This window comes from Eretmochelys imbricata, chromosome 11, assembly GCF_965152235.1.
Source record: "Eretmochelys imbricata isolate rEreImb1 chromosome 11, rEreImb1.hap1, whole genome shotgun sequence".
Classification (NCBI taxonomy): Eukaryota; Metazoa; Chordata; order Testudines; family Cheloniidae; genus Eretmochelys; species Eretmochelys imbricata.
The window spans coordinates 79064964-79089018 of NC_135582.1; the positions used below are offsets into that span (position 1 = coordinate 79064964).

The 24055-nt window shown below is 48.1% G+C and overlaps 1 pseudogene; it reads right to left on the reverse strand.

The window, feature by feature from the left end:
• Nucleotides 1-1743: 1743 nt before the first annotated feature.
• On the reverse strand, nucleotides 1744-12676 carry LOC144272268 (zinc finger protein RFP-like; annotated as a pseudogene).
• Nucleotides 12677-24055: the final 11379 nt, after the last annotated feature.

Below are 24055 nucleotides of genomic sequence, written 5' to 3' on the forward strand. Positions count from 1 at the left end.
CATAAAATGTTCGCCCTCTATATCACTGAAAGAGAGACGTGCACAACTGGGATGGGTAGGATCCCCTGGGGGACTAAGATGAAGGGGAAAGGAGTCCAGGAGAGCTGGCTGTATTTCAAGGAATCCCTGTTGAGGTTACAGGGACAAACCATCCCGATGTGTCAAAAGAATAGTAAATATGGCAGGCGACCAGCTTGGCTTAACGGTGAAATCCTAGCAGATCTTAAGCATAAAAAAGAAGCTTACAAGAAGTGGAAGGTTGGACATATGACCAGGGAAGAGTATAAAAATATTGCTCGGGCATGTAGGAATGAAATTAGGAGGGCCAAATCGCACCTGGAGCTGCAGCTAGCGAGAGATGTTAAGAGTAACAAGAAGGGTTTCTTCAGGTATGTTGGCAACAAGAAGAAAGCCAAGGAAAGTGTGGGCCCCTTAATGAATGAGGGAGGCAACCTAGTGACGGAGGATGTGGAAAAAGCTAATGTACTCAATGCTTTTTTTGCCTCTGTCTTCACGAACAAGGTCAGCTCCCAGACAGTTGCGCTGGGCATCACAACATGGGGAATAGATGGCCAGCCCTCTGTGGAGAAAGAGGTGGTTAGGGACTATTTAGAAAAGCTGGACGTGCACAAGTCCATGGGGCCGGACGTGTTGGATCCGAGAGTGCTAAAGGAACTGGCGGCTGTGATTGCAGAGCCATTGGCCATTATCTTTGAAAACTCGTGGCGAACGGGGGAAGTCCCGGATGACTGGAAAAAGGCTAATGTAGTGCCAATCTTTAAAAAAGGGAAGAAGGAGGATCCTGGGAACTACAGGCCAGTAAGCCTTACTTCAGTCCCCGGAAAAATCATGGAGCAGGTCCTCAGAGAATCAATCCTGAAGCACTTACATGAGAGGAAAGTGATCAGGAGCAGTCAGCATGGATTCACCAAGGGAAGGTCATGCCTGACTAATCTCATCGCCTTCTATGATGAGATTACTGGTTCTGTGGATGAAGGGAAAGCAGTGGATGTATTGTTTCTTGACTTTAGCAAAGCTTTTGACACGGTCTCCCACAGTATTCTTGTCAGCAAGTTAAAGAAGTATGGGCTGGATGAATGCACTATAAGGTGGGTAGAAAGTTGGCTAGATTGTCGGGCTCAACGGGTAGTGATCAATGGCTCCATGTCTAGTTGGCAGCCGGTGTCAAGTGGAGTGCTCCAGGGGTCGGTCCTGGAGCCGGTTTTGTTCAATATCTTCATAAACGATCTGGAGGATGGTGTGGATTGCACTCTCAGGAAATTTGCGGATGATACTAAACTGGGAGGAGTGGTAGATATGCTGGAGGGCAGGGATAGGATACAGAGGGAGCTAGACAAATTGGAGGATTGGGCCAAAAGAAATCTGATGAGGTTCAATAAGGATAAGTGCAGGGTCCTGCACTTAGGACGGAAGAACCCACAGGAAAGGGAGGATATTGGAGAAGGGGCAAAGGAGAGGGATGTGTCAGCCCTCAGGGGAGAGGTTTTTCTGTTCATCACTCTGAATATAACATTAAAAAGGTCAACGAATGCCTATGAAAATGCCAGGATCAGTGTTCAGGTGTTTGGATGTTGGTCAGTGCGAGTGTTTCTGATCATTGGCATGGGCACGAACTCAGCACTAAGGTTGGCAATTGGCTTCAGGATTGTTTGTCTGACTTCAGCTTGGGATCTCCTTAGCATTACATGCTTTTATTTTTAGGGCTGTGTATGGCATGACCGCTGTCAGTTTGGTTGATTTTATCAACATATTTTTGTGGGAATTTTCTCATAATTTAAAGATAGTCTCCAGCTGAAATCTCACCCAATCTGCGTGACCCTAGGGATTTCTCTCTTTTTGTCTCCAGTTCAGATGGCAGAGTGGCTGGAGGGGCAAAGGATAAGAAAGATGAGCTTTCATGCTGTCGTATGTGTAACCGCATTCTTATTCTAAACCAATATAACTGTGTTTTAATTACAACCAAAAAACAAACCGAGGCACAGACACACACTTAGGGCTTTAATATCAATATAAACTAGTCTGAAACCTCCTTTTTCCTCTTTTATTCAGACGTCTCACAGCAATGGAGTCAACTGTCATTAAGCCACACAACCACCTGTGAGATGCAATCTCTAGGAGAGATATCCTTTCCCCTCATCATCCACCCCCCAACCCCAGCTGGTTTGTCTCATTCACCAGTTGCATTGTGCCATAACTTAGACCCAGATCCTGCAAAAAGTTTAGGGCGAAAGTAGCTTTGCACACTTTGGTCTCTTTGACATTCATGGGATGTTAAGAATTTGCAGTCAGGGCTCTGAATTGTAAACTTTTTGGGTCTATTTACTCAGCACTCTGCAGAGCTCAGCGCAATGGGGCCCTTTCCCCTCCATAGACTGAAATATGAATAATGATAAAATTATTTTATAAGTGGGGAAATCTGAGATGGAAGAGGGTCAACTCAATGGGCCAAATTCATCCTGAACTGGCAAAGGGATAGAGAAGGCCAATCTGTGACTCCCCTATTTAGTGGCTTCAGAGGGCAGTGCAGGCACAGGCTGGGGAAGTCCTGAGATCCAGCTAGAGAATCACCCCTAATTCATTGGGCCCGACAGGCTTTGCCAGCTCTGTAACTGGGAGAGATAAACTCAAGGGGCACAATTTAGGCCATTTGGCTAAATTTGGACCTTAATGTTGTGACCTTTGGTAAATCATGAATTAATTTGAAACATCCTGATGCCTGGGCCCCTGCTACATCTGCTCAATTTCTCTACTTTCCACATTTTATTAAATAGATATGTCATCTAATTGGCCAGAGCCCATCTCCTCCCAGTCTCAGAGGCATATTCCACTTTCCCTTCCTAGGTCCTGTCTTAGTACCTTTGAACATCCTCAGAGTCTCCCTAAGAGCAATATATTTCTGGGAGAAATTGCTGAGCTCCTTTTCCAGTTCAGGAGAAATCTCCACTGACTTCTGGAGCTTCCCCTTCTCACACCTGGAAAGAAAAAAATTCACATTCTTATATTTCATTTAGTGATACGTTATAATTTCTTGTTAAAAGGGGAATTGAGTCTCCATGGCCAATTCACTCCCTGGCCTCTATGCTTCTGATGGATAGGAGATTCCAGTGCTAAGTGCTGTAGAAATCTGTCCATTAGGAACTAGACTGATACACCAACTCCCCCCTACCCAGCTCATTCCACACTGGTCTCCAAACAGTCCTCAGGTGGGATCTCTCTTTATCGCAGCAGACCTGGGTTAAATTGTAACCAGCATAGGTGCTGACTTTCCCTCTGCCTGGTGGTGCTGGACCCCCACCCCACCCTGGCCATGTCCCTGCCCTGCCTTTTCCCACCCCGCCCCCATTCCACCCCCTTCCCCCAAGTCCCCGCCCCTGCCCCACCTCTTCTCCGCCTCCTCCCCCAAGCATACCGTGTCCCTGCTCCTCCCCCTCCCTCCTGGAGCATCCTAAGTGCCGCCAAACAGCTGTTTGGTGGCAGGCCGGTGGCAGGGAAGCGCTGAGAGGGAGGGGGAGGAGCATGAACGTGGCACACTCAGGGGGGGCATGGGGACCTTGGTTGTCAGTGGGTGCAGAGAACCTGCTAATTTTTTCCCATGGGTGCCTATGGTAACCAGTACCTCAGCACTCCTATTCCGTCCCCAGAATCCTGAGCCAGCAAGTCCCCCAGGGATGTAGCATCCAATTCAATAGATAATCCCAGACTCTTCTATAAAAAGGTGAGACTCTCAGGATTAAGTTAATCGGAGATTGGTATCCAAAATGTGACCCTGCCCCACCCATTTTGCTGTGTGACCCTGGGGAGATGTGGTGTTAACATGGTTTCCAAGCTTTTTTCCAGCATAAGAAGTATGTGTGGGAGTGAGAAAGAGCCACGTACCTGCTCAAGGTGCTTCCAATGTCCTAGAAAAGACAGACAGAGAGAGAGAGAGAATCTCAGTCCTACCTGAGTCACACACTTGGGATCTCAGGGAAGGGATTTTGCAGATATAGGGTAAAAAGGACAAGGGTCATGGATACACTGAGCTAATGAGGCTTTTCCATTTCTAATATAAAAGTGTCTCTATCTCTTGAAAGAACAATTGTAACTCACATTTGTGCAATGCACACACTGAGTTATGCTGTCCTCTCTGACCGCTTGACCCCAGTGTCCAGGATTCAGGAGCTGTCCTTTTGTTTGGGATCTGGGATGTTTCTCTGACTTGGTCTCACCTGCAGGAATTCACTCGCTGACTCCTGACCCTTCTCCTCCATCTCACTCATCAGCTCACTGAGATGGGAAATCTTCTTAGAAAGTTTAGTGAAATATTCATTCTGTATGTTCACAATCTCCTTGTCCAACTGGTCCAGCTGGGCCAGCAGGAGTCGCTCTTGTTCCTCCAGGAACTGCCGCAGTTGCTGAAATTGACATGCAATTTTCTGCCTCTGGGCCTGGGTCTGTTTCTGTAAAGCAGTAGGGAAAGGGCTGGTCAGGGACATGGACGGAGCCTGGGGTCCTTGCATGGAGTGCTGAGTGTGCAGGAGGGAGACTTTCTTTTCAAACTCTAAGACATCAAACCCTTGACTATACCTTGTGGGAGACTATGCCCTGTATCCCACGAGGGAGAGGATTTTCTCACACCTTCCCATTTGGCCTCTATCTCTCTTACGGAGATATTTCCATGTGCGACCTGGTCAGGATAGTGTGTTATCAGGGACCTCAGAGATAGAGACCCCAAGGCAGTGGGATTCAGGACTCAGCACTAGATCTAGGCGAAATTTTTTTGCACTAAACTTTTCTTCAGGGAAAATGCAGTTTTGTCACCTCTGAAATGTTTCATGAGTTCATGTAAATTTGCTGTTTGGTAAAAAATAAGTAAAAATCTTGAAAAAATCAAGACATTTATTTCAACTATTTCTTAAGAAAATAGCTTGATTTTTTTTATTTGAAATAAATTTATTAAAATTTCCTTATATTTAATATAATTATATCATTTTAAAAAATGGTCCAGATCGAAACAAAACATTTTGAGTTTATCAAAGTGAAAGATGTCATTTGTCCAAGAAAAAATATTATTTTTTTTATCTGCTCAAAATTTTTTAAAGGTTCATTTTTGGTTCTACCCAATTCCCCGCCCCCCGTTTAAAAAAATCCAGACAATGGAAAGTTCTGTTAGGTTCCCAGATCTCCACAGAATTACCTTGACAGAGAAGAAAAGAAGGAAACAATTCAATAAAAACGTACAGACTCAGGCATCGAGCGCTGCACTGGATATGTTCAGTTCACCTTGGGAAGATTTTTATCGAAGCCACAAAAGCTGGAAATTGATTCATTGATTGAAATGAAATGATAGACTGCGAAGAGGAAGACGTTACCCTTCTCTAGGGAGAGGGTTTTACAGGCCCCCCCATAGACATCTACACATACACACACCCACACAGTGTCCCAGGATCAGGGATCAACTGACAAATGCTCACTTTCCCCAAGGCCACAAAGGACTCTACCTACAGACACACCTCACGCCTCACGTCAGTGTGTAAAGGCCCCACCAGTACCGGAGGCTGCTGGGCAATGGACGCAGCACTGCCAGGTTGTGGCTCAGAGGCAGCCTCATGGGATTTAGAATTTTTTTTTTTTAAGGGGAGCCCAAACCAGCTGCTCCGGGAGAAGTCTCGAGAACGCCAAGTATTCCAGGACCACTGAGGTGGGGTGAGCTCAAGCCTGGGGACAGTTTTTGGGCAGTGGTGCTGAAATGCTCTTTATAGGGGGGTGCTGAAGGCGGAAGCCATGTATTTGTGTTGTTACCACTCCTTCAAGCTCAGGGGCAGCACCCCCAGAACCCCTAGTTCCAGCACCTATGTTTTTTGGGGGGAAATAAAAGGGAAAAAAACAGCGGGGGTGGGGGGAGGTGGCCACTCCCCCTGGAGTGCTGCTGTGAGCAGCAGAAACAGCTGGTGGAGTCTGGAGGGAGGCTTCCCAGTGCTGGGAGAGAGAGAGAGGCCAGCAGTGAGCCAGGCAGCGACTGGCACCAGAAAAGAAGGGACGCAGTAAGTGGGGAGCCCGTGGATAGGGACCACAGTGGCTGAGATGCATCGTCGCGGGGGTGCCAGGAACAGAGCTGAAGCCCAGTTCAGGAGGAACAGGAAAGACGAGGGTAATAGGAACAGTAGGGGAGCCACCAAAGGGACAGTAAGAGGAAAGAATGGCAGGTGGGGAAAAGAGGGAAAGTAAAAGGAAGAACAGTACAGTTAAACAAGAGGAAAAATAGCTGGAGTTTCTAAGGCTATGTCTACACTGGCAATTGAATGACTAAATCTTTTGTCTTTCAGAGGTGCTAAACCCTCTCCCCCCGAAAGACAAACGTTTTGTTGCAGCAAGTGCCAGTGTGAACAGCACGTTGTCGGCAGGAGCGCTCTCCTGTCAAAAACGCGAACGCCGCTCATTGGGGGTGGGAGTATTTTGTCGGCAAAAGAGCCAACAAACAGCGGCTACGCTCCCCGACTTTTAGTGACACAGCTGTGTTGACGTGGCCATGTCACTGAAAGCTATGTAGTGTGGACAAGGCCTTTGCAATATAAGAAATTATTCAAAAAGCATTGTTCGAAAAACTATGAGAAAAGTAACGTAAGAAGGAAATATGAAGGAAATATGGTGTAATAAAGGATAAAGTGTAATTAAAGAGAAACAGACTTAAGAAATAAGGAGGAAGTGAGCTGTAGTGAAAATAAGAAAATAGCTAGGACTGTAAAACAAGAAATCCTTACCGTGGCCTAAGGTGTACAAGGCGAATGACAGGAATAGGGAAATGAGCACAAAGGGACTGTAAACCAGAGAGGAGCAGAGGGATAATTGTTCAATTAAGAAACCAACACACGGCACCAAGGAATACCTGTTTCTATTTAGGCTGCAACACAAAACAGTAAACAAAGAACTTTTCCTCCAAACTCTGGGCTTAGAGAGGCTGAAAACTGAGAAGTGAACACGTGTCCCTGGGGCTTATGTTCTAGTGCATTGGATTTTCTAATTCAAAATTCTGTTAGTTCATCAATGTAAATTGTTCCCTATAAAGTGAGTTTAATTAAACTAACAGTCGTTAATACACAGTAGATAAGAACAATAGTTTAAGGTGTAAGCCTAAGTAATAGTTCCTGCTAAAACAACTCATTTTGATTTACTTGTGATTATTCCCCACTTAACTGAATTCTGCTTTACCCAGGACTGAACGGCCTCCATCCAGCTCATTACAAATGCAGGTGAAAAATGACGGGCACCTACCAGATACTCCTGGCTCCTCTTCTCTCCAGTCACTTTAAATCCCAGAAACTTTTCTCTCTCCTCCCTCAGTCTGCAAATGGGCCTGGATCTTTTCCTGAACAAATGGAAATGTTTTGGGTGGTTTGATTTTTATTTTGATAGATCAGAGTGTGAGTGGGGGGGGGAACCTTTTCAACCCCTATCAAAAACAAACAAATAAACAAACAAATGACCGTATTGATGACAGGACAACCAAGCAGGGTTATGACATCAGCGAGACCAAGGACTTTAAGTCATATTAATATTCATGGAGCCTGGGAATGTTTTATATTTGACCTCATGTCTCCCCTGATTTACACCAACATGAAACTGGGGTCACACCCTTGGATTTTCTTTCACGGTGTGAAACAACCTGTTTTGGAGAAGGTTTAACTGACAAAGTGACAGCAATCCCAGAAGCCTGCCGGGTGAGAAATCTGGGCTGGGATTCTCAGCGGAGCCCAACTCCCACTGACTGTAAGCTCTCAAGCCTTGTGGATGGGACTGGCTGGACGGGACTGGTCGTAGTAGGGCAAACCCCATTAGACGTTCTGGCTTTTGTTGAGAACGGTTGGGCTTGGTCCGAGCTGTCCTGAGCCCTTCCCGTGGCAATGCCGCCTGGGCAGCTATTCCACAGCTCCCAGCAAAGCTGCCAGCAGCAGCGGGTTCTGGCTCTCACCGGGGGAGAGCAGCGTGAGGACCAATGGAGCCACTGTGGTTGGTCCCTCAGACTGACGCGGGGCAGCCCCACCCAGGGGTTAGCTTTGCTGCAATCACGTTCAATCCCAAAGAGATCTGACAGGAACCGGCACTGCCTGGAGCCCTCTTGTGCAGGAGCTCAAGGTGCTCAGGGGCCACCCCGTGTTCAGCCCAGCGAGCTCCTCTAGTGCAGACCAGCAACGTGGGAATTCAGAATCCCAAGGAGAAACTTCATCTCCTTGCTGGGCCTAGGACCTTTATCAAGGTGTTGTTCCCTCCTAATGGCCACACTTCATCACTGCTGTGGAGGCAGCATGACCTAGAGATTAGGGTACTGGACTGGGCGCTGGGAGACCTGGGGTCTATTCCCAGCTCTGCCACTGAGCTGCTCGGTAACCTTGGACAAGTCCCATCCCCTTGTTGTGCCTCAGATTCCTCTCCCACCCTCTGTCTGTCTTATCTACTTAGACTATAAACAGGCCAGGGATTGTCCCTCACTGGGTTTTGTGCAGGGCCCAGCACAGTAGAGGTCGGATCTTGTCTGAGGTCTGTATGTAAGTAAATAATAATAAATACTATGATACAAATAGCAATAACCACAGCTTGTAACTCCCCCTTCTCCAGTCTGAAGGCAGCACTCTCACACAGACTGGCCTGCAGCTCTTGTGATTTAAACCTCACTCCTCATTTAGCAGCTTCAGTTCTGCAGAAAATTGCCTTATTTCACCAGTGGGAGGCAGTTTCGAAAAGGATTCGGGATTTCAGATGAAAGATCCCACATCAAACATCTGTATGTAAAGTCTTCATCTCTTGCCCGGCTTGCCACACTGCCCCATCATTTACCCTTTACAGTATCTCTCATACAATGAAGGCTTTACAAAACAGAATGATGCCGTTATACCTGTGACTGTCAACATGTGATTAAATTAACTGGTAATTAAACCCAAAGCTATAACTCATTAAACTTGACAGCAATTCCTTACCTTGTACTCCTCTGCAGCCTCCTCTATGGGAACGACTGTGTGATCTCGGTGAGCCCGGGATCTGTCACACGCTAGGCAAATGGGAGTTTGATCCTCTTCGCAGAACAGCTTGAGAGGCTCCTGGTGTTCCCCACACACCCTCTCCCCTCCTGCATCCTTTATTACCTGTAAACTCAGTTGTTTGGTTATTTCTATGACAGCTGCCAGCTGCCTCTTCGGCCTGGGATTTCTCTGCTCACAGTTTGTCTACACTGAGGGTAGGTGATGGCTATACCTGATTTCTCTCAGCACTGGATGATGCAGGCTCAGCAGAAATTGTGCCCCCGCTCCAGAGTGACAGGTTCTCTGAAATACTCCAGACAGACGGGACAAGAAGCTTCATGCTGGAGTCTGCCCACGGGGTTCTTTCTGGCCATAACTCCCTCTGTGGAGAGCTGGACCCAGCCCCGTGGGACAGGAGTCACCACTGCGGCTGAGTGTAGGGTGGGCTCAGCTCTGCAATCCCTCTCCCCCCAGGGTCTCACCTGTGCACTAAGCCCACCACTCATCTACCACCTTCCCATGACCCTCTGGCAGTTTCACAACCCACCATTTGGGATCCAGTGCCAAGGGGGTATCAGCGCCCTCAGCCCAATTCTGACCTCCCTGCCAAGCCCCCAGCAGGGAGGGGAGACTGGGCCATGGACTCCTCCTCCTGCCTGCTGCCATTCCAGCACCTAAAACAGTCTAGATTGAAAAGTATGGGCACTTACACGCTGCACCGAGGAAACGGGCAGCAAACAGACTATCGAGATCACTTATATACTCAGCCATCCCTACGAGTTCCCCACTCCCACTCCAGGCTGTTTCTTTATCCACCTGCTGCACATGGTCCTGGTTTTAGACTGTGAGCTCCCTTTGGTTAACTTGTCTGTACAGTGCCTGGCACAAGAAGCCCCTAATCCCTCACTGGGACTCGTAGATGCTACTGCAACGGGAAACCAGTGCATTCTATTAAATATTGTTATGAATGTCAACACAGAAAATTGTATGGGCACAAGGCTTGCACACCGAAATCTATGGCCAAAATTCCCAAACTGATATCCGCAGGACGGGGACTCTCTCCCTGTGGCCCTAGAAGATGTGGACAGTTGACAATGCTGGTCACAGGGTGGCTGGCCCTTGAAAGGGAGATGGGTCTCAGCACTACCTGTGACATAGACAGCTCTCCTACACAGGTGGGGACAATGAAGAAGGACCAGTGACCAGGAGTGGGTGGTGTGACATTGCACTCCATATTTTTATGAAAATATGCTGATGACTATAAATATGACATAACTGGAATTTGCTTTATGCTAAATATGCCATGTAACATATCTTTGCAAAGGTTATGATCTACTGAATAGATTCATCCTATTTGTTTGCATGTATCTTTTCTATGTCTGAATTTAGGGAAATAAGATATGAGTGGCCCATCAGCAAACATTTAATTAACAATGGGCGTTGGGAGACACCAGTCCACACCTGAGCTTTCCTGGGAACATTCAAATTAACATGTAAACAATGGTGTCCGCCTGCAAAAAGCTGACTCTTTCATGGACATGTGACTTGCCCATGTGGCTACAAACTCCATACTGTTGCTGTGATTTTGCAAAGGAACAAAGGAGTTTCCGCCCACAAGAAAGAGAATATAAAAGGCCCTGCAGCCCCTCCCTTTTGTCTTCAGCTGGCTCAAGGTTGCTGGACCCAGGCCATAAACTACAGCTTTGGTCTGAAAAGGATTGGGCCCAGGCTAGGAAAGAATCCGGTCTGTGAAGTATGCTTATTGGAACATCTTTGTGGGTGAGATATTACCTGTAATCAGTTTCTTAATGTATTAGGCTTAGACTTGTGAATTTGTTTTATTTTACTTTTGTGACCTTCCTTGCTCTGTCTGTTATTACTTGAAACCATTTAAATCCTACTTTTTATACTTAATAAAATCACTTTTGTTTATTAATAAACCCAGAGTAAGTGATTAATACCTGGGGGGAGCAAACAGCTGTGCATCTCTCTCTATCAGTGTTATAGGGGTCGAACAATTTATGATTTTACCCTGTATAAGCATTATACAGAGTAAAACAGATTTATTTTGGGTTTAGTCTCCCAGAAAAACTAAATATTGTGTGCTGGGAAAGTCCCTGTTAACTGAGAAGCCCCTGGGCTGAGGGAATCTCCCTCTCAGTAAACTGCAGGGGGGTGTGGCCCAACCCCTTGGTCTGTGCTGGAGCTGACTGGAGTGTCTTAACTCAGCAAGACAGGAGAGAAGGGGTACCTTTTCTGGCAGGGGGGTTGTTCTCAGTGGTATCCCCAGCACATCGAGTGACTGTCACGAGGGGGTCTCTGTGACTGAACCCATCACAGGTGGGTTATGTGCTCCAATCAGGCCTGGGGTAGCCAAAACAGAGGCCTATGGAGGGCCAGAGGGAGGAGATCTGTGTAAAAGGCAGAGGAGGCCTTGGACCTTCTTCAGGGTGATAAGGCCAAACTCCAGACAAAAAGTCCTGGGAGTCCCTGCTGGGAGAGCAGTGGTGTTATTGACCACAACCCTTTGTGGATTGTTTCTGGGAACCTCAGAGGGAAACTGAGGCAGGGCCTCTGCAGAGCCACCCTGGGCCATGAGGGGGCACGCTGGAGGCGGTGACCCTGCTACAGTGCCCGATTGCTGTGCTGATCCCTCCCACCCAGTCCCTGCTTCCTGCAATCCCACCCCTGATTTTATCAAACAGACTTGCTAGGGTCTGTAGGATGGGAGCACCACTTCAGTGCCCCCGCTAAGTCTCATGAGGGTGGGGCTCCCTTTCTGCCTGCGTGAGCAGTTCTGCAGGGAAAGCGTGATGGGGATGTGTGCCCAGAGGACAGCCTCAGCAGCATCCTACTGCTTCCTTGGCCCCAAGAGGGGAGAAGCAATGAAAGGGAGTTTGTGTCTCTGGGATGTGGTGGGAGGGGCAGAGCAGGTGAGTTTGCCAAGGCTCTAGCTATAAAAATGGTGGTTAGTCAGTAAATTCCTACCTTGAATTCTTCAGCATCAACCTCCTCTGCAGGAATCACAGAGTGATCTCTGTGCTCCTTGGATTTGTCACACACGACACAGATGAGGATTTTATCCTTCTTGTAGAACAGTTTCAGAGGCTCCTTGTGTTTCTCACACAATGTCTCTGCTTCTGGTTCTTTCACTGACTGCAACCTCAATTCTCTGACTGCTTCTGCAACATTCCTGAGCTTCTTGTTAAGTCTGAGGTTCCTCTGGGGAAAGGCCTCTCTGCACTGAGGGCAGGAGACATCTGTATCCAAGCTCTCCCAGCACTGGGTGATGCAGGCTCTGCAGAAATTGTGATCACAGTCTAGAGATACTGGATCTTGAAAATACTCTAGACAGATGGGACAGGTCAGTTCATCCTGGAGAGTTTTTGCTGGATTTGCAGCAGCCATGACTTCTAGTGCAGGAAAGAGACATGAGAGGAGTTGAGTTTCACTTCCCGTGTTCTCAGAAATGGGCTGACTGAACTTGGCTTAGTCATTGGGCATTTCCTTTCTGGGCACAGTCTCGTATTCTTTGGTTTTTGCGGATTGCAGAGTAGCTTTGAACTAAGTGTGATGAGTCCAAACTGAGACTAACTCCTCCCTTTGTTAACCCAGAAATCCATAGCGTAGATACCCCATTGCCCTGCGATTTCCCTTGTCCTTTACTCACTCATGTATGCAAATTAGAGCTGGTCAAAAAAAAAAAATTCTAATGGAACAATTTTTCTGTTGGAAAATGTTATTTCGATTAAATCAAAACTTTGCATGGGAATGTGCCAACTTTGATTTTCTTTTTTTGTGAAGCATTTCAATGAAGTTAAATTGTTCCCTTTTTGATTTTCAGTTTGAAGCAACTTTGTTTAATAAAAATGCTTGTTGTATATTGCATTATCAATTATAAAATGAAATAGTCAAAATCAGAATATAACATTACAATGTATCGAAAATAAATATTTAAATTGATCCCAAATTATTAACCTTTGTTTGGTTTTGCAGGAAGTTTCTCTTTTCTTCTTCTCCTTTTTTCTTTTGGATTCAAAATAAAAATGGAATTTCCCCCAAAGGGAATTTCTGGTTCCTGCAAAGCTCTAATGAAAAGCACCAACTCCTTCTACATCTTCATAAATGATCTGGAGGATGGTGTAGATTGTACTTATAAGCAGAGACAGGGTGGGCTCCACCCTGACATCTGGTGGTGAGGTGTGGCAAGTTGTGGAAAAGAACTTCAGGGGCTGATCTCATTTGCATAGGCACACCCACCCCACCTAGAATGAGGCCATAACTGCCCAAATGGTCACTTTGGCTGCTGTGGGATCCCCAGTGTCTCTGTTATTGGGGCGGGAAGAATAAATTGTTAGTACCCTGATTATGGGAACTGTGCTTGGAACTGTACTTGGCCTTTTTGTTATGATGGAGGACTCACCATCAACTGAGTAGCACTCACTAGGCAAGGGACATGGGTTCCAAAACTCTGTGAATTGAGAGAGACTTGAGACAGGTATTAGTGCCTGGTGGTGTAGGCCCCTCTGTGAGGGCCTGAAGCACCAATTGCACCTCTGTGTCTCTCCACTGTGGAATGTCAGAGCTAATTCTGGCTCTATTAAGAGTTTGTTACAGGTACTGTGCTGAATTCACTTCAGCCTTATGGTGCACCAGCACTAAAGCTCCCACTACTATGAGCTGAAATCACTGAGAGCTGAAATCACTGAGCACGGTGTCAAGTAGTGGGGAGCCGGAAGATCTAGTGTGCAGCGGAGCCGGTCGTGAGACGGCAGTGTGTTCGTGAGACGGCGAGCTGAGCGGAGCCGGTCGTGAGACGGCGGTGTGTTTGTGAGACGGCGAGCTGAGCGGAGCCGGTCGTGGTGGAGCGGAGCAGAGCCCTGTGGGGCAGTCAGCTTCAGGACATGTAAGGTGCCCCTTACCTCTTCCCCCCCCCACACCCAGGCACATTTCGGCCAGACTGGGGAGTAACACTCTGCAGATGAACTTTTGAACTCCGGGGATGGACTTTTTTTTGGACTTTGAGTGATTTGTGGATTGCTGGACTCAAGAGACGTTTGGGTTCTGGGACTCAAGGGCCTAAGGGAAAGGATGTGGCCCAATTTTTCTGGGGTGGGTCGGTGTTCATGGTTTGGTTAATGAACACTAGTTGTGGTGGTTCCCCAATTTAATGCTGATATTGTTTACCTCATGTTATTAAAGATTCTCTACTACACCGAGACGCCGTGCTTGCGAGAGGGGAAGTATTGCCTCCTTGAGGTGCCCAGGGGGTGTGTAAGATTTTCCCAGGTCACTGGGTGGGGGCTCGAGCCAGTTTTGCATTTGCTTTAATGAGAGGGAACCCCTGTGTACTGAACCCGGCCCTTGCTGCTATCAACTTGGCCTGGCAGAAGGGTTACATTTTTGGGGGCTCGTCCGGGATCGAGACTGGGTCAGTACCCCTCGCAAGCACATCTTAGGTGAGTCATTAAATTGGGAAAACCCAGAATCTGGTTGTTGTTGTTTTGATCTGTTATATTTGGGAAAGAAATTACAGTTTGTATAATGGCCCTACATTTGCTAGAGGATTGGTGCAGGGGGATGAATATTAACCCTAGGAACTGTGTCCTGGTGACCAGGGTGCCGGAGGCATTCGATGAAGGCTCAATAGAGCCTGCCTTAAGGGCATCCACTGAGTACCTGAGTAAGTGTAAAATGCGTGGGCGCATGTTTGTGAGGGAGGACGGAGATTTTGCTGTACTGTGTGAGCTGCCGTCGGCTGTGGACCCTCTACAGGTTCCAGGCACGATAGCAGTGGAAGATGGTGAGTGGAAGGTAATAACTACTGGGAGCCAGCCCTCACCAGCTCCTGCATCTGAAGTGGAGTTTTTAAAGAAAATGTCAGCCTTTTTGGGGAAAGAGGGGAAGACCTTGGCTGATATGCCGGGTCTGTTGGGCCTTGACCCAGGAGTCCCAACCCGGGAGGCTGCTCCATCACCTGATGAGTGGGTGAAGGCTTTGGGGCAAGCATTAGAGAAGGTTGTGCCACCCCACCCTGAGTCAAGCCCCTATCGTAAACTGAGGTTGTTTTCTGGGGGTCCCACCCCAATACCTGGGGAGGAAGCATTTGAACCCTGGCTGGAACACACCACTGAAATGCTGCAGGAGTGGGCAGTACCTGATGCTGAAAAGAGAAGGCGACTAGTAGAGTGCCTCAGGGGGCCAGCCCAAGATGTGATTCGCACCCTGAAGCTCAGTAACCCTGGGGTCAAGGTAAAGGACTGCCTAGAGGCCCTTGATCATGCCTTTGGGAGAACCGAGGGCTCAGAGGATGTTTATTGCAAGTTCCTCAATGCCAGGCAACAAAAGGGAGAGAAAGTTTCTGCCTACATACAGAGGTTGGAGAAATTATTACAGAGAGCCATCATGAGGGGAGCAGTAGCGGTTGAGCAAATGGACCGGACTAGATTGGCTCAGATTGTGAGGGGAATTCAATATCAGAACCCAATCCTTCTCCACCTTCGATCAAGGGAGCGCCAAGACAATCCACCGGGTTACTCTCGACTGATAAAAGAGGTCCGAGAGGAGGAAGAGAGGCAGGCAGCTGGTGAGGTTTGGGAGGTTCAGCCACACCAGGCAACTGCCACAACATCCATACGAACGCCCAAGGCGCTGATGGTGAATCCTCAAGAGGAACTTACCCAACGAGTGCAGGTCCTGACACAGAAAGTGGCTGAACTAGAGAATACTATCGATTCAGCAAAGACTTCAGCGTACAAGGAACCCCCCATTACCACGGTCCAGAAGACTACATTTAGAACCTCTGCCCCACCCCGGCAACCTGGGAAAGGGCAATCCTTCTTCTGCTACCGGTGTGGCCAGGGTGGGCACATTGCTGCCAGGTGTCAGAATGCAGAGAATCCCCCGCTAGTATACCAAAAGCTGAGGACCACCTGGGGAAAGTCGGGAAACGGCCCCAGGGCCTGGGAAGGGAGCCGCCTAGGCCTGCAGGGTTTGGAGGCTCCACTGCGAAGAACCATGCCACCCGAACCCCACCAGGATTGATAGGACCTCGAGCTGAGGTCACTGTAAAGGTTGAAGGGACAGAATGTAGAGCAGTGCTTGACACGGGATCCCAAGTGACTATCATATTCCAGTCTTTCTACCAGCAGATGCTTATGCATCTGCCTATACAGCCCTTGACAGGGCTTGGCCTGTGTGGTCTCAGCATGGATGAATACCCGTATCAGGGGTATGTCATTGTACACCTGGAATTCCCAGAAGAGATCGCTGGGGTAAGACAGGAGGTGGACACTGCAGCTTTAATATGCCCTGACCCTAAAGGTGTCTCTGATGCGTCCGTGCTGATAGGGACCAACTCCAGCCTCTTTAAGGTACTTGCAGATTACTACAGACAGCGAGCAGGGGACCAATACCTGAATACCTTAGTGATACACACACGTTGTGCTGCAGCCTACAGAAAAATTGAGGACGCAAAAAGAGTGATGCCTGATTTGCCGGTGGGAGCACTGAGGTACGCAGGCCCGGTCCCCTTAGTGGTGCCTGCAATGACAGAAAGGGAGGTGATTGTCATGAGTACCTGCCTGAAAGGCAATAAGAGAACATTAGCAGTGGTAGAGCAGCCGACCGAGGGAGGGCTCCCTGAAGGAGTGCTGGTTCTTAGTGGAGTCATAACCCTACCTGCTGAAGCCCAGGAAGAGGTGACTATACTGATTGCTGACGGAACAAGTCGTGATATTTTTGTGAGGCGAGGACAAAAGATAGCAGACCTCTTTGAGCCTGAGTCGATTGTAAAACCCCAGTGTGAAACTCAAGTTCCGACCATAGACCCAGCAAAGTTTGACTTTGGAGATTCACCAGTGTCCGAGGACTGGAAAGATCGCCTGAGGAAGAAACTTTGTGAAAGATCCAAGGTGTTCTCACTGCATGAGTGGGATGTGGGATGTGCAAAAGGAGTAGAGCACAATATCAGACTACATGACTCTCGACCTTTCAGGGAGAGATCTAGGAAGATTGCTCTCTCTGAGATGGAAGATGTGCGACATCATCTTCAGGAGCTGGCTGCGAATGGCATCATTACAGAGTCCCGCAGCCCATACGCCTCACCCATTGTGGTAGTCCGCAAAAAGAATGGGAAAATCCGGATGTGTATTGACTACCGCACCCTAAACAGCCGTACTGTGGTCGACCAGTACACTATGCCTCGAGTGCAAGATGCCTTAGACTGTTTGCTGGGAAGCCAGTGGTTCTCTGTGTTGGATCTTAGAGTGGGTACTACCAGATCCCTCTGGGAGAAGAAGATAAGGAGAAGACAGCCTTCATCTGCCCATTAGGGTTTTATCAGTTCGAACGCATGCCCCAAGGGATTTCTGGAGCACCTGCCACCTTTCAACGTCTCATGGAGAGAGTTGTGGGAGACATGAATTTACTGCAAGTGTTAGTTTATTTGGATGACCTGATTGTGTTTGGAAGAACCTTAGAGGAGCATGAAGAAAGACTTCTTAAAGTGCTTGATAGGTTGGAGGATTATGGTCTGAAGCTTTCAATTGACAAATGCCAGTTCTGCAGAACCTCAGTGAAGTATGTGGGTCACATCGTATCCCAAGAGGGTGTGAGTACTGATCCTGATAAAATAGAAGCACTCACTACATGGCCACGTCCAAGTAACTATAGAGAACTCAAGACCTTTCTTGGATTTAGTGGCTACTACCGCAGATTTGTGAAAAACTATGCTACGATTGTAAAGCCTCTGAATGATCTTACCAGGGGACATCAGTCCAGCAAGAACAAATCTAAGACCAAGAATAAGGGGAGGTTCCCAAAGCCTCCTGTGCAGAGAAACTATGGCCCCTTTGCACCATTTGAGCCACGGTGGGATGAGAGATGTGAAAGGGCTTTTCGAGAAATCATTACTTGCCTAACTCATGCTCCAGTCCTAGTTTTTGCTGACCCAAGCAAACCATTTATCCTGCATACTGATGCCAGTTTGGAGGGTCTGGGAGCAGTCCTGTACCAGGAAGTGGAAGGCAAACATAAACCTGTAGCCTTTGCCAGCCGAGGATTGTCTGATAGTGAAACTCATTATCCCACCCACAAGCTGGAATTCTTGGCCTTGAAATGGGCCATCACTGAGAAATTTCGAGACTACTTGTATGGTGCTCAGTTCCAGGTGTGGACAGACAACAATCCACTGACTTATGTGTTAACAAGTGCTAAGCTGGATGCTACAGGGCAGAGATGGGTGGCCGCCTTGGCTAGCTATGAGTTTAGCATTCAGTACCGATCAGGGAGAAGCAATGTAGATGCAGATGCATTGTCCAGGCGTCCGCAGGCTCCAGAAGTTGCTGTGATACCCACAGATGGAGTGAGAGCTATTTGCAGTGTGAGTCGTCGAGAGCCAGAGGCCTGTGAGAGCCTTCAGGGATGTATTGCAGAAGCTTTGGGCCTGCCCCTGAATGCATGCCTTCTGCTTCAGTGAACTATATTGCATTGGACCAATCTCCTTTGCCCATGCTCAATGCGGCTGACTGGCAAGAAGCCCAACGGCAAGATATTGACATTCGTGATACACTACTTGCCAAAAGGGAGGGGCGAAGCCCGGCTGCGGTTGTCCCACCTAACCCGGAGGGTAAACTACTATTGAGAGAATGGACCAAATTAAAACTGATTCAGGGAGTGCTACACCGAATGACCACCGACTCTTTACAAAAGCAACGAGCACAACTAGTACTGCCAAAAAAGTACAGAGCCCTGGCCATGAGGGCCCTGCATGATGACTTTGGGCATTTAGGGATGGAGAGGACCCTGGAACTTATTCGTAGTAGGTTCTATTGGCCCCGAATGGCTGAAGATGTTCGCAGGAAATGTGAGACTTGTGCTCGATGTGTTCAAAGGAAAACTCTGCCCACGAGGGCTGCATATCTCAAGAACATCACCAGCAACAAACCTTTGGAATTGGTATGCATTGATTTCTTGTCTGTAGAGGTAGACAAGAGGAATGTTGGAAACATTCTAGTAGTGACTGACCATTTTATACGGTATGCACAAGCATATCCCACACGTGATCAGAGGGCCACCACCGTTGCTCAAGTATTGTGGGACAAATATTTCTCAGTCTGTGGATTCCCGGCTCGGATACACTCTGATCGGGGCGGGATTTTGAGAGTCACCTTCTGAAGGAGGTGCTGAAGATAGCAGGAATTAAAAAGTCTAGGACAACGCCTTACCACCCCCAAGGTGATCCTCAGCCAGAGAGGTTCAATCGAACCATATTAGATATGTTGGGAACTTTGCGACCAGAGCAGAAGGCAACCTGGAGCCAGCATGTCGCATTTCTGGTGCATGCCTACAATGCCACAAAGAACGATGCTACGGGAGTCACCCCATATCTCTTGATGTTTGGGCGAGAACCAAGATTACCCATAGACTTGTGCTTTGGTGTATCAGAGGATGGAGATAGCTATGAAACTCATCAGCAATATGTATCCCGACTAAGAGAAAAGCTGCGGGATGCTTATCGCTTAGCTACCGCTGCGGCTCGGAAGAACGCAGACCGCAACAAACATCGATATGATGCTAGAGTGCGTTCGCAGGAGCTCCAGCCGGGGGACAGAGTCCTGCTGCGAAATTTGGGTATTGCTGGCAAACACAAGATAGCTGACAGATGGAAGGCAATACCTTACCTGGTGATGGAAAAGCTGGGAGATCTGCCGGTCTACAAGATCAAACCTGAAGACAGTCCAAGGCAAATAAAGACAGTGCATAGAAACCTTTTGCTCCCTGTGGGGGAATTGGTAAGCACCCCTTATGAGATGGGCCATGACAGGGCGGCCGGGCAGAACAGAAGTGCTAGACCAAAGCTGCCATCCAACACAGACAGTGGGCCCCCTGCAGCTAACTTACCCCTATTCTGCACATCTGAGAGTGAGTCTGAGGAGGAAGACACAACCCTGGTGTATCCTGGGATGGAAACAAGATTTCAGTCTCGACCAGCTGAACCAAATGAGAGTTCCCCCTTTTCCACCCTAAACCCAATGGCGGAATTATTTAGGCCCATTTCTGACACTCCTGTGCCGCTGATGAGACCCCCGTGTGATGACACACACAGGTTATTGGCCAGTGGAGACACACAGGTAGCGGATGTCCTGGGCACCTTGGACCCTCCAGCGTTAGAACTAGGAGTGCAGGGGCCTATGCCAGTAGCCGAGGGACCCTCCAGGGAAGCCTCTCCATCCGTCACTCAAGAGGACGTTCCCCCTACCTCGGCAACAGAGATTCTCAATAGACGAGACAGGGTGATAAGACCAGTGAAACGGTTAACTTATGATACACCTGGGGTGACTAGTGAGGAGCCAATACATTTAGCACACAGGATTGTGGAAGCCAAAGTGGGCTTTCTGAGGCCCTTTGGAGGAAACCAATGAGTTGGTATAAAGGGAGTATGATTTGTCGGGACGCCAAATTCTCGGCTGGGGGGAGGATATAAGCAGAGACAGGGTGGGCTCCACCCTGACATCTGGTGGTGAGGTGTGGCAAGTTGTGGAAAAGAACTTCAGGGGCTGATCTCATTTGCATAGGCACACCCACCCCACCTAGAATGAGGCCATAACTGCCCAAATGGTCACTTTGGCTGCTGTGGGATCCCCAGTGTCTCTGTTATTGGGGCGGGAAGAATAAATTGTTAGTACCCTGATTATGGGAACTGTGCTTGGAACTGTACTTGGCCTTTTTGTTATGATGGAGGACTCACCATCAACTGAGTAGCACTCACTAGGCAAGGGACATGGGTTCCAAAACTCTGTGAATTGAGAGAGACTTGAGACAGGTATTAGTGCCTGGTGGTGTAGGCCCCTTTGTGAGGGCCTGAAGCACCAATTGCACCTCTGTCTCTCTCCACTGTGGAACGTCAGAGCTAATTCTGGGTCTATTAAGAGTTTGTTACAGGTACTGTGCTGAATTCACTTCAGCCTTATGGTGCACCAGCACTAAGGCTCCCACTACTATGAGCTGAAATCACTGAGAGCTGAAATCACTGAGCACGGTGTCAAGTAGTGGGGAGCCGGAAGATCTAGTGTGCAGCGGAGCCGGTCGTGAGACGGCGGTGTGTTCGTGAGACGGCGAGCTGAGCGGAGCCGGTCGTGAGACGGCGGTGTGTTCGTGAGACGGCGAGCTGAGCGGAGCCGGTCGTGAGACGGCGGTCGTGGTGGAGCGGAGCAGAGCCCTGTGGGGCAGTCAGCTTCAGGACACGTAAGGTGCCCCTTACCTCTTCCCCCCCCCACACCCAGGCACATTTCGGCCAGACTGGGGAGTAACACTCTGCAGATGAACTTTTGAACTCCGGGGATGGACTTTTTTTTGGACTTTGGGTGATTTGTGGATTGCTGGACTCAAGAGACGTTTGGGTTCTGGGACTCAAGGGCCTAAGGGAAAGGATGTGGCCCAATTTTTCTGGGGTGGGTCGGTGTTCATGGTTTGGTTAATGAACACTAGTTGTGGTGTTTCCCCAATTTAATGCTGATGTTGTTTACCTCATGTTATTAAAGATTCTCTACTACACTGAGACGCCGTGCTTGCGAGAGGGGAAGTATTGCCTCCTTGAGGCGCCCAGGGGGTGTGTAAGATTTTCCCAGGTCACTGGGTGGGGGCTCGAGCCAGTTTTGCATTTGCTTTAATGAGAGGGAACCCCTGTGTACTGAACCCGGCCCTTGCTGCTATCAACTTGGCCTGGCAGAAGGGTTACACACTCTCTCCAAATTTGCGGATGATACTAAACTGGGAGGAGTGGTAGATACGCTGGAGGGCAGGGATAGGATACAGAGGGACCTAGACAAATTGGAGGACTGGGCCAAAAGAAATCTGATGAGGTTCAACAAGGACAAGTACAGAGTCCTGCACTTAGGACGGAAGAATCCCATGCACCCCTACAGACTAGGGACCGAATGGCTCGGCAGCAGTTCTGCGGAAAAGGACCTAGGGGTGACAGTGGACGAGAAGCTGGATAGAGTCAGCAGTGTGCCCTTGTTGCCAAGAAGGCCAATGGCATTTTGGGATGTATAAGTAGGGGCATAGCCAGCAGATCGAGGGACGTGATCATCCCCCTCTATTCGACATTGGTGAGGCCTCATCTGGAGTACTGTGTCCAGTTTTGGGCCCCACACTACAAGAAGGATGTGGATAAATTGGAGAGAGTCCAGCGAAGGGCAACAAAAATGATTAGGGGTCTAGAACACATGACTTATGAGGAGAGGCTGAGGGAGCTGGGATTGTTTAGTCTGCAGAAGAGAAGAATGAAGGGGGATTTGATAGCTGCTTTCAACTACCTGAGAGGTGGTTCCAGAGAGGATGGTTCTAGACTATTCTCAGTGGTAGAAGAGGACAGGACAAGGAGTAATGGTCTCAAGTTGCAGTGGGGGAGGTTTAGGTTGGATATTAAGAAAAACTTTTTCACTAGGAGGGTGGTGAAACACTGGAATGCGTTCCCTAGGGAGGTGGTAGAATCTCCTTCCTTAGAAGTTTTTAAGGTCAGGCTTGACAAAGCCCTGGCTGGGATGATTTACTTGGGGATTGGTCCTGCTTTGAGCAGGGGGTTGGACTAGATGACCTCCTGAGGTCCCTTCCAACCCTGATATTCTATGTTACCAGACATCATATCCAGCACACTAACCACATAGACAGCAACATCAAAAGGCCTGTGATGGAACTTTCTCACCCATATCACTCACTCCTTTGCACTTCCTTCAGTGAGACAGCCAGTAACTACACAGCTCACTATACATTCCTTCAAGAACCTGTACCCACTCCTTCCCTTCCCTCCTGAAAGTTTCAACTTTTCAATGAAAAATTGAATACCGAACTATTTTGTCCAAACCCCAAAGTATTTCAATTTGGAAATGTCACTGCATGGGAGTTGTAATTTGCGTTCCTCCTGCATCCATCGACAGGGCTCCCTGATAGGACTCTCCCACAATGCACCACGGTCTCTCCTTTGCATGAGTCATTGAATTAGGGGAGTCCAATAACCATGATGCATCATGGGAGATGAAGTCCATCTGGGGAACCTAGCCTGCACAATAAAAAGGGGACATCAAGCAACCCCACGACATCTCCCATGGGACATAGTAGTGGCATGCCCAAATCGATCTGTTTGGTTTCTTGATGAAATAGTTCAGCTTTGGAGCTTTTATTTTTATTGGTTTTTTTGCATGAAAAATATCAAAACCATTAACGGATGGCAGACGTTTTTTGTGAAAACTTTTTTAAATCAAAACCGCAGTTTTTCATCAAAACCAACAAAATTTTCAAGCAGCCTTAATCATAGGAACATCCCATGAGCTCTTCCATAGATTAGCTAGTCCTGCCAAGCACTTTCAGCTCCTTTCATAATTCACAAGGGGCCATCATGTTCTAATGGTGATCCACCGACGGTTTGTCACTCTTCTCTGGTCTATGTGGCAAACTGAAATTTGCAAAGCCTCCTGTCCTAAGATATTTGGACACAAGGTGACCAGATAGAAAGTGTGAAAAATCGGGATGGGGTGAGGGGTAACTGGCACCTACATAAGAAAAAGCCCCGAATATCTGGACTGTCCCTATAAAATCGGGACATCTGGTCACCCTATTTGGACACTCAAGTCAATTGGAATGTTCTGGCTTTCTCACTTCTTCCTTCACCTATATAAAATAAACATAAGCAAATCAGAAGCATAGCCACAGTCCTCACGCCAAATTATCCATTGTCTGGTCTGTGGTTAAATACTTAGGGTTGTATTTTCAAAACTGCAAACAGAGTTCGGTGCACAGGTCTTGCTCCCAGTCAATGGGACTTGTGCTCCTTACTCTGTTGGGTCTGCAAAACCATCGAAAGCCGGGGCACTTGGCACTGGCCCCTGTCGGACACCGGGCTAGATGGACCTTTGGCCTGACCCCGTCTGGCCGTTCTTCTGTTAAAGCAAGGGAGCGATCAAGGCGGAGAAGCCCATCTCCTTGCTTCAGGAATTTTGCAGTTTTTTGGTCACAGTCCTCTCTAGTCCAGGATGACTCTG